Below are 13,438 nucleotides of genomic sequence, written 5' to 3'. Positions count from 1 at the left end.
TTTGCTAGGCAGGCCATCTTTTCTCCAACGATGCTTCCGGCCCTCTTGTAGAAAACCAGATAGCTTCCTTTTTTTTTTTTTTTTTTTTTTTTTTTTTTGTTCTGTTGGCATCTCTCCTTTCCCTCTCTCTGTGTGCCTTTGCTAGTGAGGGATGTTTCTTCTAGACAATAAACAGGTCTTTTCTTTTAAATCCAGTCTCCCAGTCTACATTTTTGGACCACAGCTTTAAGATTTTTTTTTTGCATTTAATGTTATTGTTGAGAGGGATTTGCTGATTCCTGTAATCCTGTTGATCATTTCATTTCCTGCATGATTAGAATATTGTTTGTTCTTTTCTTCTCTGCTTGTCTTAAACCTGCACTCTATTGATTTAAACTCTTCCACCTCTGCCATACTTTAAAAATTATTATTTATTTTAAAAGACATTTATGTTTATCTTATGCACATGAGAGTTTTGTCTTCATGTATGCATGTGTACCACGTGCATGCCTGGTGTCCGTATAGACCAGAAAAGGTCATTGGCTCCTCTATATGTGCATGCACAAGCAAACACAACTGTGCACTTGCATATATCACACACATCGCCCTATTCTGTCCATAGCTACTCACTCTTTCATGAATAGACACTCTGGGGTTTGAGATAAATTTGTCCTTGTGGATCTTTGTTTTGGTGTCACAAAGGTAAGGATTGAGCTTATTTCAAGAGAGTTCTACTTACCCTTAAGTTAAAAATAATTCGATAGATTTACCAGACTGATGATTTTCTTGCTTTGTTTCTTGTTCCTCAGACACTACTACAGGGATCCTTAATCAGCGGTAGAAAGCTACCATTTGGTAGCACAAGACTATCTGGTGGCTTTTTAGTATGTGTCACTGAGACTAGGAAAATGACATAGGCTAGAGGAGCCCACAGGGAGGCAGCAGTTGGCAGAATTGTAGTAAGCAGGAAACAAATAGACAAAAACAAAGCTTTAGATTTCCTTTTAAAATGTTTCTTATTTTATTGTTTTCCATAAGATAGAAAAACGTATTGGCAACAATTTCTTTGTGAAAAGACAACATTCTAAGACTGACAGTTGCTGGATTTCTGAAGCATCTTAAAGAGACGGAAGGCAGAATGGTCTAGAGACTGACACCAGCAGACTGTGCTGTTTGTTTCAGACATCGAGGGGCAGACACAGTGGGACACAGTGGGAGAGGGATGTTCGCCAAAGGGCAGGGGATACACTTGGGCTTTCTATAGGAATAGGAAGTTAATGCAGCTTCAGGGAGCTATGTACCAGCCCACAGTTTCCCTCTCCTGGAGTTGTTTGTCCAGACAAGGCTGTTTTATCCTTAGAAACTGTCTTGCCCTAGCTATCTGGACGCAGGTCATAGTGGGTGACTGAATTTGGCAATTGTGGAGTTGGGGAAGGTGCTGGAGTTTCAACATAGGGCCTTGGTCAAGGTCTGGAAGAGTTTGTTCACAGTTTATTCCAAATACTATTAAAACTCTTATATCTTATGAGTTGAGATAGGATTTGTTCTATTTCTTCTAAGAATAATACTGCTCTCATTTTCCATGAAACGACTGACTACAGTCATAGCAACAATCACCAGAACTTGTTTGAAACTTTTTGAATTGTTCACTGATGGCTTCAGGCAGGTATACATACTCTGAAAGCTGGTCTCACAAACCATTTTACCCCAGTAAGCACTTCTGCAGCCAGAGGTGAGCCGGCCCCCAAAGACTCCTACCTGGAAGGCCAACTCCTGGTCTAAATATGAAACTTTGAACATAGCCTCGTGGACTGTGAGCCTGGTTGCCAGCTGGTGGAGCTTGGGGAAGTAACTGGATTCTTAGGATCTTGACCTAATCAATGGATTAGTTCCTTTTGAGAGATGGCAATGAATAAGAAGTGGGGTCTAGCTGAAGAAAATAGTCTGTGAGAGCTGTCTTGTGGCTTACCTTGGCCACGTCATCTAATTCTCTTCTCGCTCCCATCTCCTATCCTCCTCTTGGCTTCTCTTTCTCTCTCTGCCTCTCCCTCTGTCTCTGCTGCTCTCTGCCTCTGTCTCTGTATCTCTTGTTTCTGTCTCTCTCCCCTTCCTATCTACATTCTCCCATGATGCTCTGTTCAAGCACATACAGCTGATCAACCATGAACCAAACCCTCTGAAACTGTGAACCAAAGTAAATCATCTGTCCCTTGTTTCTGCCAGATACTTCTCTACCACCATGGGAAAGGTAAATACACCCTATTTCCACAGCCCTGTGCAGTAGTAGCCGGTGGGGCCCAGAAGCAGACTGTGCCATACAGTACAGCATCCCCATGTGTAAGCTACTGTCCATAATCCATTTCCTGTTTCTGTGACAAAATACCCTGACAAAGCAACTTAGGGGAAAAAGGGTTTGTTTTAGTTCACAGATCCAAGTTTCAGTACATTGTTTCTGGGGAAAAGTATCAGGAACTTAAAGCAGCTATTCATGTCCAGTCAAGATCAGAGAGAGCATAAGTGTGCATGCATGCATACTACTCAGCTCACTTTCTCCACCCTTACACAGTCCAGGACCCAAACTCAGGGAATGGTACCACCGCAGTGGGCTGAGTCTTCCTACATCAACTAATATGATAAAGACGATCCCCGCAGATATGCCCACATGACAAACTGATCTATACGATCTCTCACTGCTGAGCTTTTCCTGGGAGAGTCTAGATGGTAGCAGGTTGACCTTAAAACTAACCATCCCAGACAGTGATAAATCCAGCCTTATTTTAGACACTGAACAATGGTACGCATTTTCTGTTTATTTCCCCATACTCAATAGTAATGTCCCTTTGTTTCACGTTTTATTGTAATAGAGTCTTCTTTCCTCTTGGTTAGTCCAACTAAATGTTGATGTATCCAAATAGCCACCCTAGGCTTTGTTTTCTGTTTTAATTGTTTCATGTATTCCTGCTCTCATGTTTATGATGTCTTGATTAGTGTATATTTGAGCTTTTGTTTGCTTTGCCTTCCTAGTTTCTTACAGTTCAAAGTCAAGTCATTTGAGTTTTCCTCTTCAGTGTCAGCAGTCTTTCACTGTATCCCAAAGTTTCACAGACTGTTCTCATTTTCATCCCTCTTAAAATATTCTCGAATTTTCCTTGTGGTTTCTTCTGTGATCCACCCATTGTTCAGGCCTGTGTTGTCCAACACCCATATTTGTGGGTGCACCATCGAATAACTGAGCTTTTTATGGCTTTACCGATAACAGACAAGCCCAAGCCCAATGGCACATACCTGTAGTCACAGCTATTTATGAGCTGAGCCAGGAAGACCGTGAGTTCAATGTCAACCAGAAAGTCCTCATCTCAAATAAAAAAAAAAATCAGAAATAGTGAACAAGTTATTTAAAACATGTTTCTTAAATAAAGCAAAACATGTTTGAAGTAATGGAGTTTTCAAAAGAGAAGCCAGAGTTTAGTGGATATAAATCCGGGGGTGTATTTTGGAGAAAACAAAGGAGAGAATGAAAATTAAAGTGAACCATACTATTTGAAACACAAAGAGAAAACACAAAATAAGAATTTTATAGTAGTATTTTATTTGCTAACAAGAACATACACTGTAGAAATGATATCACTATAAACATCATTCTTGTAATCCAGTCATAGCTTCATGACTTCAAAACGACTGCATGAGAACATTAGCCAGATTTCTATTACTGTGGCAAAAACCTCAAGCTAATCAATTTACAAAAGGAAAAAGTCTATTCTTGGCTAACAATTTCAGAGGCATTACTGGGATGTCATGGAAACCAGCAGGTGGGAACTGGCCGGAGTCAGTGGTTCAGAGGGCATGACTTTAAAGGGCATACCCATCTGTCCTTCTCGGTCACCCTCTGATTCCCAGCTTCCATAGGGTGAGCAGCTTTGCTCCAGTAAGTCTGCTTACCACCACAATGTTCCACCTCACCATAGTCTCCTTAGAACAGAGCCAGCTGACTGTAAATGTCTGAAATCGTGCGTCAAAAAGATCTCCCCTCATTTCAACTGTTTCCCTGGGGCACTTATCACAGAGATGGAATGTATGACATAGACTAAATGTAGTCACATGCCCCACAGGGATGTGAGATAGCCATTGTTGGACTATCTGAACCATAGCTTTTAAGCCAGTTTAACTACACACACACACACACACACACACACACACACACACACACAGAGTGCATGTATGTCATTTTCATTCTGTCAGTCCTGTTTCTTTAGAACCCTGACTAATACACAGTATTTTGCTGTTGTTTAGATCTGGAATGGTCCCTGAAGCCTGTATATTTTAGGCTTGTTCCTCTAGTTAGAACAAATTAGAAAGTGCTGCAAACCTTTAACAAATAAGAACCTTAATAAGAGGTTTTAGAGATGTGCCCTGGAGGTGACTATGAGTCCTTGGTCTCTTCCTCTTCCTCCTCCTCCTCCTCCATCCTCCTTCCTCTTTCTTCTTCCTGAGATGGGGCTTCACATAGCCCAGGCTATCCTAGAACTTACTATATAGCTGAGGATGACCTTGAATTTCTGATCCTCTAGCCACCCCCTCCCAAATTCTGTGATTATAGGAATGTATTGTCACACTTGGCTCCTGTCTTAGTCAATGTTTTATTGCTGTGAAGAGACACTGTGACCACAGCAACTCTTACAAAGGAAAACATTTAATTGGGGCTGGCTTACAGTTTCAGAGGTTTAGTCCATTATCGGCAGCATGCAGGCAGACATGGTGCTGGAGAAGGAGCTGAGAGTTCTACATCTGGATCTGCAGGCAGCAGGAAGAGTAGACTCTGGGCTTGGAATGGGCTTTTTGAACCTCACAACCCCAATGACACACTTCCTCCAACAAGGCCACACCTCCTAATCCTTTCAAGTAGTGCCAACTCCCTGGTGACCAAGCATTCAAATCTATGAGCCTATGGGGGCCACTCTCATTCAAACCAGCACAGCTCCTCTTTTTCTTTTCAGATCCTGGCCACAAGGTGAACAATTTCCTCTGTCCTGTGTGTTGTCTCAGGCCCAGAGCAATTGGGTTAGCACACAATGGAATCAACTTTCAAATACTGTGGAGCGAAAACAAGACCTTCCTCTCCCTGAGTTGATTTATCTGGTGTTTATTATAGTAACATAAAGCTAACTAGCATACATCATTTTGAGTCTTTATCCTTTTGTGTTTCACTGCAAGATCTACCCATGTTGTTGCACACGTATGGAATTGCTTCATCTAAAACTACTGTGATTGTGTTTATGTCCATGAGAGTGCAGGTGTGCGTGGAGGCCAGAGGTGTCAGCTGCCCTGGAGCTGGAGTTACATTACAGGCGGTTATGAGCGCCCAACATGGGTAGTAAGAACCAAACCCGAGTCCTCCGGAAGAGCAGCAAGTGCTCATACCTGCAGAGCCGTCTCGCCAGCCCCAGTTCTTTAGTTGGTGTGTTTTCTGAGCATTTCATAAGCTGAAGACATGCTATTACGCTGGATCAGACAGTACCTGACTTCAACATGATAAAATCATGTTTCCTGAAGTAATTGTACAGCTCTCAGCAGCATTACCTTGAAGACCAAGTCTTTACTACATGGGCTTTTCAGGGACATTTACCATCTAAACTATAAAAAATTGTTCGCCGGGCGGTGGTGGCACACACCTTTAATCCCAGCACTCGGGAGGCAGAGGCAGGCAGATCTCTGTGAGTTCGAGGCCAGCCTGGGCTACCAAGTGAGTTCCAGGAAAGGCACAAAGCTACACGGAGAAAACCTGTCTTGAAAAACCAAAAAAAAAAAAAAAAATTGTTCACTACTGGAAGGTAGGAGGTACAGGTGGAGGAGGGTTTTGAATACTCTGGGCTGGAAATTATGTGAGCACCAAGGCTGGGATTTAGACACAGGAGAGCAACACCAGGAGGATAAGGAGGAAGGACATCACCATGGTGATACAGAACCCATGAGGGTCTGGAAAGTTCCTAAGCAAGCGGCTTGGGCCAGGGGTAAGTGGTCACAGAAGTAGTGGTAGATATAGGCAGCGATGTCTATACTACCTGGGAAGTCTATACCAGTTCCAGAATGGGCAAGAGGAGGGCAGTGATCCAGACGTGGCTTCCAGTGCGGTGTTAGTCTGTGGGGTCCTGTGGATATCAAAGAATCACAAAGCAGTCACGGGTCATTGCCACCAAGAGAAAGGCAGGAGAACTGTGGAATGAATACATCTGCAGGTGTGCAAGCAGAGAAAGAGAACCCCAAGCATGGCCTGGGGTCTTTAGAGAGCAATTTTAGCAGAGAGAATGCCTAACTCTGAGAAGCTGATGATAAAGAATTATGTGGATGTCTTAGTTAGGGTTTCTATTCCTGAGACAAAAGAACATGACAAAAAAAAAAAAAAAAAAAAAAAAAGCAAGTTGGAGAGGAAAAGGTTTATTGGGCTTACATTTCCATATCACTGTTGATTATGGAAGGAAGTCAGGACAGGAACTCAAACAGAGCAGAATCCTGGAGGCAGGAACTGAAGCAAAAGCCATGGAGGGGTGTGGCTTAGTGGCTTGCTCCTCGTGGCTTGCTCAGCCTGCTTCCTTATAGAACCCAGGACCACCAGCCCAGAGATTGCCCCACCCACAATGGGCTGGGCCCTCCCACATCAATCACTAATTAAGAAAATGCCTACGGAGGCATCTTCTCCACTGAGGTTCTCCCCTTTCACACAACTCTAGCTTGTGTGTCAAGTGGACATAAGAATAGCCAGCACCATGGGTTTACGGACCAGTCTCTGCCAGCGAGATCAAGCATTCCCCACCAGGAAGAATGGGTGGATTAAGAGCAAAGTCAAGGTTGGATGGTGGTACATGCCTGTCATTGCAGTGCTTGGGAGGCTGAGGCAGGAGGATAGCAGGTGGGGTGGGTGAGGAGTCCTCTGGTCCATTACAGTTCTGCCATGAGTTCTTTTTGTACCTGTGACCAAAGAATAGCTCAAAGGAGGGTTTGTTAGAGCCAAAGTCTCAGGGGTGTCAGCCCCTCACTGCTGGGACCTTTGTGCTTGAACAGAGCAGCATGGTGGTGGGATCATAGGGCTTGAGCTTGAACCAGGCTTTTTCTTTTGGGGGACCATGACCCAGCTCCCAAATAAGGACACAGAGACTTCTTATTCTTTGTTATAAATGTCTGGCCTCAGCTTAGGCCTGTTTCTGGTTAGCTCTTTTAACTTAAATTAACCTGTTTCTCTTTATCTACCCTTTGCCTCGGGGCTGTTTACTTTCCTTTGTTTCCTCACATCTTACTTTCACTGCTTCTTGTGTCTGCAGCCTGGTGGCTGCCTGACTTCTTGCTCCCAGCATGTCTCTCATTCTCTCCTCTCTTTTTCTGTTGTTCCTCTCTTCTCACCCCAGCCTAGAGTTCTCCTCCTATTTATTCTCTCTGTCTGCCAGCCCCGCCTATCCTTTCTCTTGCCTAGCAACTGGCCATTCAGCTCTTTATTAGACCAATCAGGTGCCTTAGGCAGGCAAGGTGAAACAAATGCTTCACATCGTTACATGATTAAACAAACGTAGCATAAGCAGAAGTAACACACATTTACACAGTTAAAGTAATATTCCACAGCATAAACAAATGTAACACATCTTTGCCCAGTTAAAATACTGAGCACACAACATGAGCACTTACCTCAAGGAGAACAAGCACAGGAGACATGGACTGAGAACCATGGGTAACCCCAAAGGCACCCTCCTAATCACCTACTCTCTCCAGCTAGGCCCAGCTCCTCAAGTTTCTACACCTCCCAACGTAGCACCACCAGCCTGTGACCCAGCATCCCGGAAGTGACCCTTTGGTCATAGTCAACCCGTAAGAGCCTTCTATAGTGTTTCAGAGATGGGGGTCAGCAGGTAGAACTAGGGAATGAGGACAAATCTGGGAACCAGAATAATCAGGGGATGCTTGAAGGCTTTGAGTAGACACCACATCATCTTCTTTCCAGCCATCATTGTTATCTAACATTTTCTGTGGGTGTGTTGGAGTGATGTGTGTGAACAAGGACAACAAGGACAAGGAAAGCAAGGATGAGGACAAGAACATCAAGGACAAGAATAACAAGGACAAGAACAACAAGGACAAGAAGCGCCTGTTCAATCACGCAGCTGCCAATCAGAAAATCAAGTCACTTCTTTAAGGACATGGCCAAGGCTAGTTCCTGCTGCCATGGAGGAAGGGCCATTCTGGTGTGGACATGTGGACCTGTCTCCTTTGATACAAACCCGTCCAATGTACACCCCTGCATAGTTGCTGGTGAGGAATCTTCAAACGGAGGCCCTCTGGAGGTAACAGACTCGCCGGGTAAGGGTGAGTGAAGTTAAGTCCTGGGCGTGTGGGGTGTAGGGGGGTGATGCAGCTTACTCTGTGGTTCTCTTAACTGTACCTGTGAGCCCGGAGGAGGAGTGGCACTGGCCTCAGTGAGGACTCAGCTCAGGAGGTGTGAGGCATGGCCGACATGCTCCCCTCGGCTCTGCTATGGATTCCGTTTCTCTTCTGACCTAACTTTCCTCCCTGTCCGTGTGGGTGGGCAGATGCTGACCCAGCCCTGACTTGGCTTGGTTCCTTTGGCAGCTGTCCAGGGCAGGTCATGCCGACATCTGGATCACTGCTGCTTCCTCTCCTGGGATGGCTGAGCTCGGGTGTTCCAGCGCCGACTGCAGCTTTCTCCCTTCTAGTGGAGACTTTCTTTCCAGTGGGAGCGTGGAAATGGCCCCGCAGAGAACTGTGCCTGTGCCCTTTCTCATGACTGCACCAATCAGGCTGTGACAGGGTAGCAGAGATGTGTCACCTCCCGGTCAGAGTAGGGTCAATGTCAGATCTTGCCTAGTCACCAGACTTCCCGGCCATGGCATTCGCTCCTTCCCCAGCAAACCAGTCTGTCTGGGCAGCTTAGACAGTCTCTCTGGTGTCTACCCGGAGAGGAACGAGGCCAGCAGTTTTATTTTCTCCTCGGTTTCTCAGGCTGGGATCTGAGACAGGTATAAATTGCAGCTTTGCTCTGAGAGAATTTACAACAGGTTCAGATGGCCTGGGTGATAAAGAGGCACTCTAAATAGTTAGGGGGGAAAATGTTCTCAAATGTGACTTCAGGAAGAGAGAGACTAGTCACATCTTCCTGAAGAGAAGTCCTGGAAGACACTTCACATCTGGAGGGTAAGTGCTTGGCACCTGCAGCTCGGGTCACCATGAACCCGTGGCGATCTTTTTTTATTGGTGAATTCATTGATAAAATACCTAAGCTTCCCCCATAGATCAGTCAGCAGACCTGTTGCATCTTTTTTTTTATTTTCTTTGCTTTTCTCATCCCAGTAAACACAAACCAGTACCTTCTCCAAAAGCGACAATTCTGAGAAGTAATTCCCGCCGACTGGGACCATGTGCCAAGTTTTCTGGGAGATTCTGGAACCCCAGAACCAGGGTTTTTGTTTTGTGTTTTTAAGCAAGCAGTTTTGTACAATATACAACTGGCATTTTCCCCTCCATCCAAATAAAAATAGCTCAGAGAAGGGAGTGACGTGGTTGAGGTAATGTGAGTTGGTGGCACTAATGTGCACCAGAACCTGCACACCTTCGGCCTGCCCAGCCCCCCTGGGGCCCACTGTGGAAGAGACACTAAAGCTCACATGTCTAAGGATTGCCTGCCAGGTGGGCATCCATTTTCTCACCATCCTTGGAGGGCCTGGACCACTCCCTATAAAGCCAGCCTGCCAGTAGTACTCAGGTCCTCGGCTTCCCAGAGGCAGAGATTGGGCACCACTGTCTTGATGGCTTTAGGGCTGTGTAGGAAGTTCTGCTGTAGAACTGGTGGCCAGGAAACTGCAGAGAGACTCTGGTCCAGCTCCCTTGCTGCTGCCAACGGGTCAGGGAGGCCCGGAAAGGGCTATGGCATAGTCTAAGACACATGACGGGCAACACAGAGCAGAGCCAGGCACCCAAAATAAATCAGGGGAGGAGGAAGCAGCCATCTCGCTCAACTGAGAGTCCCCAAGTTCCTCACTGTCTGCCTCCCAGACATGCTCTCCCAGAGCTGGGCACCTCCTTGGGCTCTACCCAGTTCTGGACATGTTATTTTATTTTATGTGTATGTCTTTTGCCTACATGTGTGTATGTGCACCACATGGATGCCTGGACCCAGGGAGACTAGAAGAAGCCATCAGATTCCCGGGAAATGGAGCTGTGGGTGGTCATAAGCTATCACATGGTGCTGTGTGACTGGGTCTGGGTTCTCTGCAAGAGCAGCAAGTGCTACTGACTGAGACATCTCTTCAGCCCCAGAGCATTTGAACGGTAGCTTTCCTGTCTGGGACCTCTGTAGCTTGTCCCATGCCAGTCCCAACCCAAGATGCCGTCGTGGATCCTTTCTCTCCCATCCAGCGCCTCATCACAAATGACCAGCTTGGGATGAAGCCCGACGCCACGGGTCTCCTAAGCACTTGCCCTTACTGGCTGCCGCCATCTTGGCCTTCAAGGATCTCTTACTGGGGCTTTGATTTACGTTTTAGGGGCGCTCTCGGGTGCTTGTTAGCAGCTACTACTGGGCTTCGTGAGTAGAACAACAAGATTAATCATCCTCGCTGGGACACAGAACTTTGTGTCCTCTGGGGCTCCCCCACCCATGGGGCAATGGCTGGTATCATAGATCTGAAGCCCCACATTCACTAATTCCCCAGGTAGCTTCCATGCCACATGGGGAGGTAATGAGAAAAGGTGTGAGGATTCACCCTGGGAGTGTAAAGTGCGGATGCTCCTGGGCTGCGAGGACCCTCGAGTGTTCTGAAGCTACAGGAACAGGTGTGACAGAATGGAGAACCGCTCCACTCCCAGGCTTCACTTTCTTTCACTCTCCTGCCTGTTCTCTCTTGTTCACTCCCACTCTTTCTCAGCGACCTTATGAGTAGTCGAAGTGCAGCCTCCACCAGGCAGCCCTCCATGACTTCATCTTCCTCCAGCTGCCGGTGTGCTCCCTCTTCTCTGGAATAACCAGGCCGAGCTGTGAATGCTGCTATTTTAAATCGTAGAGAACTCCAGTTCATCAACCATGATGTCTTGAGTGAAGCTGGCTTGATCATGGAGAACTAACAATGGAGTGGAGTGGCCAGTGTCCACCCTGGCATCCTCACTATTATGATCTGTGCACTGGGGGGCGCAGAGGAGGGAACAAAGCCAGCCCGCGAGGAAGAGATCAGTCAAGCCACGGAGGGTGGGAAGCTTGGGAGGAGTGTTAAACAGATAGGTAGAAGGGCTTTTTTTGGAATGAAATATATGTGTCTTGTGTTTCCACACATGGCCTCATGTAATCCAGGCTGGCCTCAGACTGACTATGTAGCTAAAGAGGACCTTGAACCCCTGATCTTCCTGCCTCTAACTCCCAAGTGCTGGTTTTATAGGTGTGTTTCCCTCCTTCCTCCCTCTCTCTTGACAGGGTGTCCCCCATATAGCTCAGGCTTGCCTGATCCTCATTACTGTACCCTGGGCTGGCCTCTGTCTCTGGATCCCCCTGCCTCAACCTCCCCAGTGCTGAGGTTAGAGGCCTGCACCACCACACTGGACCTGCTATCTGTGATGCAGCTGAAGGCTGGGGGAGAATCTGAAAAGGTGAGACTAAAGTGGACAACAAGCCGCCAAGAGAGAAGGGTTTCTAATTCCAAGGATGAGAACTCACGTGAGGATGTTGGGAACCTGCACTGGCTGGGTTTGTGCGTCAACTTGACACCAGCATCCAAGAGGAAATGCCTGAATGAGACCCAGCTGTAAGGCATTTTCTCCATAGTGACCAATGGGGGAGGGCCCAGCCCCATTGTGGGTGGGACCATTCCTGGTTGGTGGTCCTGGGTTCTACAAGAAAGCAGGATGAGCAATCTATGAAGAGCAAGTCAGTAAGCAGCATCCTTCTGTGGTTGATGAAACAGCTCCTGCCTCCAGGTTCCTGCCCTGATGAATAGCAATGTGGAAATGTAAGCCAAAGAAACCTTCCTCCCCAACTTGCTTTTGGTCATGGTGTTTTGTCTCGGCAATAGAAACCCTACCTAAAATAGAGCCAGACCCATCCTAAGCGAGACTAACACAGCCAGCTACAGGTATCGAAAGCTCATGGCTTTTGTGGCAAGGAGAGTGAATTAGAGCAGGAGAGGCTCCATGCAGGAAGACTGGCAGGATGCATGGGGGGGGGGAGGATGGGACAGGGACACAACTGGCCTCAGGCAGTGCTGACTTGTGCCAACAACTGTGCCCTAGTACTCACACACTTAATTTAACATGAGCAGTATTAATTTTGCTCTATAATATAATTTCTGGGGCTAGGAAGGTGGCTTCATTGGTGAAGGGCTTCCTATGCAAGCATGAGGACCTGAGAGTGGGTCCCTAGCACCCACATAAGAGCTGAGCACAGCAGAGCATGTCTGTAACTCCAGCATTGATATGGGGGAGAGCACAGAGACAGGGGGATCCCGTAGTCCACTGGCCAAATTCAGTACTCCAGTTTCAGTGAAAGGCCTCATCTGAAAATAATAGTAGTAATAAAGAGGAGGGTAACCAAGGAAGATACCCAACATCAACCTCTGACCTCTACACACACACATGTGCACGTGCCCAAATAAACACATTTGTACACAGCAAGAGAGACACAGAGAGAATGTTATGTGACATGTTCCACAAAAAGGCTCGTGTATGGTGGGCTTGTGCCTCTATTAGTGACACTCTGAGAAGCCAATGGATCACGAGGGTGCCAGCCTCATCAATAGATGAATCTATTGGCACCCTCATGGCTGAATAGGCGTTTAGGAGGTGACCTCCGGTCAGAGGAAGAAGGTCACCGGGGTAGGTTGGCTTTCCTTTGATGGGGATATCTTATCCTCAGATCACTGGCCCATCTCTCTTGGATACAGTGAAGAGAGCAGCTTTGTTCTGCCACATCCTTCCTCCCATGATGCTCTGCCTTCCCATAGGCCCATGGTGATAAGCCAAATGACGATGCACTAAAGCCTCTAACCCCATGAGCCAAAATAAATGTTTCCCTATTTAAGTTCTTTGATGGGGTATTGTGTTAAGATGATGGAAAGCTGATTATAACACCATGTTTCACCGACAAGAAAGGTCAGAGAGGTAAAGTACCCAAGCCTGCCAGAGTCTTCCTGATGGGCCAATAGTGTGTTGTTGTTCGAGTTCAATCCATTAGGAATGTCTGTGCCCTTTAACCATCAAGGATTAGAGACACCATGAAGAAATAAGAGAGTTGATTGTGGAAGACTTTGATGTGTTTGGGCTTGGATGAAAAGATAGACAGTATCGACACTGAGCGAGACTGAGAACACATAGTAGGGAGCAGGCAGCTGAGTGAGGTGGAAGACTTAAGAAAAAGAGGATGAGTTAAGCTTGGGACACACTGCATTTGGGGAGCCTGGGGGATATCCGTAGGGAGGCT

The sequence above is a fragment of the Peromyscus maniculatus genome, chromosome 1, assembly GCF_049852395.1.
Source record: "Peromyscus maniculatus bairdii isolate BWxNUB_F1_BW_parent chromosome 1, HU_Pman_BW_mat_3.1, whole genome shotgun sequence".
Taxonomy (NCBI): domain Eukaryota; kingdom Metazoa; phylum Chordata; class Mammalia; order Rodentia; family Cricetidae; genus Peromyscus; species Peromyscus maniculatus.
The sequence above is the reverse complement of the archived record's forward strand: the minus strand, read 5'-3'. Positions refer to the sequence as shown.